Below are 5586 nucleotides of genomic sequence, written 5' to 3'. Positions count from 1 at the left end.
TATTACATTCGATCACCAATTGTCCTCCAAGCTGATACAGATTACTTAGTTAACAGTAATATTATAGCCAATGTTCCACGTAATCATTACATGGAACCCTTGTAACGATAATTATAAACTGAAGGTTACGACAAGATTTTTAAATTACATACCTTTATTTTAACATATTTATGATGCAACATAGTGATTACATGGGAGATCCATTGCTTTATTGTCATTTTCGACTGAAAGATTTCATCACTTAGGAAAGTGATGAATTTTTAAATTAAATTAAAGTTGATTGACTCAATTTAAAACTAAATTATCTGTGACTCAAGCGAGAAACAGTTTTTGCTAACTATTTAATGATCATAAAATAAAATAAAAATGCAAAGAAAATATATAAAAATGAAAAATGAGGCAAAATAATTCCCTACAGTCCCCGCGGCAACTTGGCTGTGCGTTTTAAGATTATTTATGGGACCAAAGGAAGAGAAGATGAAGATCTCATCCAGTAAGAATTCACCCATGTGGGCCACCACTATCGAGCCTGACCACTCGATTCTAGCCACGTGGAATTCTTAAAGCTGACGAGTGACGTCCCATTAACGTTATAACTGGAAGACAGCAACATTTGAGGCTGTAGTGTCTGCCGTTGCCTGCAAATTCTTAATCGTGTTATTCTCAGTTGGGTTTTTGCTTTCATTTCCAAGGGTCCCCCCCCCCCACCCCAAATCTCGAGGCAGTTAATTATTTGTAGTTTGAGAATTTTTTGTAAGTTAATTGGACTTTGGGGTATGTATGGTTAGAAGAATAAATTTGTAAGTTTATATTAGTTAATTATTTTTAAATGATTGATTGACTCTGATAAAAATAATCTACTTTTTTCAAACATAAATAGTTTTGTTTGTTTCACTAGGCTGAATTGGATCCATGGATAATCCAATTCCTGGTTGGAGTATTGAGACAGAACTCCCTGTGTCTGATCAGAATAAGTCCTTCGGGTAACACGTATTATCAAGACTTATCTAGTATTGCGTATTAAGTATGCATATTAAGTTCGGGTTTTATCTTGAATTGGAAAATAATTTGTTGGCTAACAATATAGGGTAGATAATGGGCTACTTGAGCTGTTATGGCAAAATGGGCAGGTAGTTTTAAACAGCCAGTCCCATCAAAAACCGGGCTATGGCAACGACGAGTGGAGGGAACGTCGTAAACAAGAACAATTAGAAGCAGTGGAAATCAAAGTGATTTGATTGAAGTTGATGTAACAGATTCATGGATTCATTGTCCTATTGATGAGTCCTTCCAAAAAGAGATCTTTTGGCAATTTGAAGGCAACAAATTTTTGAGTCCAAATCCATTGCCACCTCCAAGTTTCGAAACCGGGCATCAATCGTCCAAGCAGCATCAGAACTCGGGACAAAATGTGTGTCGATTTAGAGGGCAGGGAGAGCATTCTATTATGACGGTGGGATCAAGTCACTGTGGCAGCAATCAAGTCGTAAATGATGTACGTATGAGCCGGGCAGCAGCAGGCAAGAATTACTGTGGAAAATTAAGTCCACAGAGTGAGAGCTTGGAAATAGTGACACTTGAAACAGCTATTACAACATCTTCAGGCGGATCTGGTAGTAGTTTTGGGAAAACAACATGCAATCAGTCTACTGACAATAATTCCCACAAGGAAAAACAGAGATGGAGAAGATACAGAATGCCAAAGTGAGGTATTTACCTTTATCTACCTTTTAAAAGAACCTTGTTAGACTGAGTGAAACCGAATTATACTGTACAGTTATTCCTCGAATGCAGATATATAAAAGGCTTTTTAGGAGGTCGATTTTAGGTGCACTTGAGATCTTGTACTATTCTTCTCGGTCATAGTAAAGATATGTTCTCGGGAGTAGTGACGGATCTAGGAATTTGAGTGAGTTAGGACGAATCCAGGCGAGTGACCATCTAATATATATGGAAAACAAATTTCCAAGGGAGCCAGCACAGGTGGCCACTATGGCTTGCTGGGGGTTGGCTCTGCCCTTGCTCGTGAGTCTAAACCACTATAATTCTCTGTGATGTAGTTTTATATGAAAGAATGATTAGTTTCTAGTTCCGTTCCTTTTGTCTTGAGATAAGAATATAACTTATTACTATTTGAGGAGAAATACATCTGGTAACTATATTTTCAAGATTCAATTTCATATTCAAATTATAGCCATTTTTGTATATATTGTGATTATGCCCAAAGTTTCATGTTAGCTATCAACCTACTACAAACTTCAGTCTTTTCTCGGGCTTGAAACCGGCTGGAAAAAATAAGAGATTGGTTTTTGATCTTGACTAGAATTGAGGGAAGATTGTTTCTCAAAGTGAAAGCTTAATTACTATACAGGCTATTGAATTGGAGTCCGCTGAAGGAAAAAAATCGTCGCAAAAATCTGCTACCACTCGTAAGAGCCGTGCATCAAAAGTGCATAACCTGTCTGAGAGGGTAAGAATCGAGGATTTCACCAGTAAAATAGAGTTTTACTAAAAGAATCTCTATTGACTCTTTCAGTAATCTTTTTGCATTACTTACACAGAGGAGGAGGGACAGGATCAATCAGAAGATGAGAGCATTACAAGAGCTTATACCTCACTCTAACAAGGTAAACATCATCTAGCCTCTCAGGCTCAATAATGAGAAGAAAACTTGTCCTCAGACGTATAGGGTTTCGGGGCATTTTTGTTCACTCGGACAAAAATGAACATCATAATGTACAAAATTTTAACTTCTTTTTCCTTTTTAATGTGTTTAGTACCATTCAATACTCTCGACTGAACGTCGGTAGCGGTCTATCTACATCAACAGATCTTTCATGATTTTAAGCCCGTGTTTGAGCCACATTCTTGTCTAAAAATGCATTTTTGAATAGTGTATTGATGAAAATATATGATTAAAAAATAAAGAAAAATCATGAATATGCGTATAATATTATTTTATTGAAGAAACTCAGGAGAACATAGGTAGGTAACAATAACCACAAAAAGTTGCAGCTGAGAGTGGCCACCGCGTTTCCGGGTCCTTTTCTTTTAATGCTTCAACCCAAAGCAATGTGTGGTTGAAGTTGGGTCAAATCACTGTTGAAAAACCTATTTTTATGAAAAAATGGGCTCAAACTAGGGCTAACTTTGTTTCCGTATTTGCAGTCAGATAAAGCATCCATGTTAGATGAGGCAATTGAATACATAAAGTCTCTGCAGTTACAAGTTCAGGTATGGATTAATATCATACGTGGGGCATAAATTTCATACTTTGAGTGAAATCTCAATTCGATTATTAAATTTAAGTTTAGTTTCAAATTTCATCACTCTATATATTCTGTCACCCATCATCCCCCAAAGTGATATAAATTACTTCGTTGACAACCATACCGCAACTGATCTTCTACTTTATAGCTAGATGGAATTCTAGAAATGAAGATGGTAAAATGAGGGTGACGATAATGTCTTAAATTAAAATGTTAAAAGGTGTTTTTTGACACTTTCATTCATGCCGTCTTGGTAAATTGGCATGACACGCAATGAATAAGAGAAAATCCATTGTGTTATGATCTCCAATTAAGTAATTGATGGTATGGAAAATTTTGAAAATGGATTGAAATTCGATGACTCAATTTAATCTAAAATCACAATTGAGACAAATTAAAGTTAAGTAAACCAATTAAGATTGTGATAGAAGTTCAATGACTAGAGATGAACTTAACCGTAAATCATTTACTTATTCTTACAGTAAGAAAAGAGTTACAAAGACTAAAAATAAATAACCGAGATGTAGATATTTATGTTAACAGATGATGTGGATGGGAAATGGCATGGCACCAATGATATTTCCCTGTCTGTAACGATACATTTCAAGAATGGGAATGGGGATTGTTCCTTCAATCCATAATGTCCCTATGCATTTACTGAGGATTCCAATGCAAGTTGATCAACAAATCACTATGCAAAATCAGGCTGCAGTTCATCAAACCCTGTGTTGAATTTAGCTAATTATCAGAACCGAACACAAAATCCCATATTTCATGATCAATATGTTAACTCCATGACCTTCCATCCACTCCAAAATTCCTCCCATGTAATTTCCTCTCCGTATCCCATTGTTACGAGTCATCTAATTGACATTATTTCTTGTTTTCTAAGGTTCGTAAAAACAATTTGATGCATATTTAATCATGGATAATCTTCACGATTTATGAAGTCGCGATTAATTATGACTTAAATTTTTATTTACTTTTTTAGCTGAACCAAACATGGGCATAGTTATATCTAGTAATATATACCAAATATTAACTTAGGCCACATTTGGTAAAGATTAAAATTTAGATTTTAATTTAAGTTTAAGTTAATAATTAATTTTAACTACATATCTCGTGGGATCTACAATTTTTTAATTATACATTTTATTAAATTTTATCAAAAATTACTAAGTGTCTGTTTGAGGCCCATTTTGGATTAAGAATACATTTTGAAATGGTAGATTGATGGAGAATGTGTAGTTAAAAAATAAGGAAAAAATTTGAATTTATGTGTAATATTAACTTATTCAAGAATGTGTGGTTAAAAAAAGAGAGAAAAAATGTAATATAAAAATAATAGGGATCAAACAAGAAACTTGGAAACTTAGAATTAGCCACAAATTTTATCCCATTTTTTTGACATTTTCTACTTAAATTGTATTACTCTTATCTTTTGAATAAATGCCCTTTTAAGTTTTTTGTGTAGTGACCAAAAATAAAAACAACATTTAGGTTGGTATATTCTTTTTCGTCTTGTGGTACATTAGATTTAACCCCACTCCGAAGAGAAGAATGAAAGACAAAATGAAATCTAGACCTTTTACTTGTCTCGTTCTAACTACTTCTTTGCAGCCTATGAACATGTTCAACTTTGTGTCCCACACATCACAGCAGAACTACATGCAACCACCATCTGCTGATGGCAATGGATCAACTGGATAATCAAGAGTGACAGAGCTAGAATTTTCACATAGGATGACTCTGATAATAATGCTCCTAGTTGGTGGTAATGATTCATTCATCATATGGAATTTAAGCAGAAAATAGGATATATATTTTAGGTGCTCTTTCTTTTCTCAAAGTGCTCCAAGATTTCAGAGCTCTAGATGAAGTTCTCATGTTCAAGAATGTGGGGCTTTAAATGTTATTAATTATTGATCCAAAATATTGTTGAGAACTTTTTATGTCATAGACATCACTCAAATGTTTATCATACAGACATTAAATTTTTGATGTGATATGTTCGGTAAAATTTAACAAACATACAGGGATCGTTAACTTGTAATAAAATTGATGAGTAAAGAGTTATCTTTTTATAGGGAATAAATTTAAATCAAGTTTACTAGTTATGTATGGAAGTCAAAATATGTAACACAAAAGGGAGTTTAATTTGATTTATGTTAAATTAATCTAAGAAAGGTATAAATATGTGGTTTTATTAATCTATGGATAATTGTAGTGGAATTCGAATCCATCAATTGTTATCTATTTCAATTCTCCATTATGTGATTTAATCATATTTATGCGTTCTTGACAATCGATAAAGTAA

The 5586-nt window shown here is 33.9% G+C and overlaps 1 pseudogene; it reads left to right on the top strand.

Moving 5' to 3' along the window:
- Window positions 1-780: 780 nt before the first annotated feature.
- On the top strand, window positions 781-5240 carry LOC111370385 (annotated as a pseudogene).
- Window positions 5241-5586: the final 346 nt, after the last annotated feature.

This window comes from Olea europaea, chromosome 21 (assembly GCF_002742605.1).
Source record: "Olea europaea var. sylvestris chromosome 21, O_europaea_v1, whole genome shotgun sequence".
Lineage (NCBI taxonomy): Eukaryota > Viridiplantae > Streptophyta > Magnoliopsida > Lamiales > Oleaceae > Olea > Olea europaea.
This window is presented reverse-complemented; position numbering and strand designations above follow the sequence as displayed.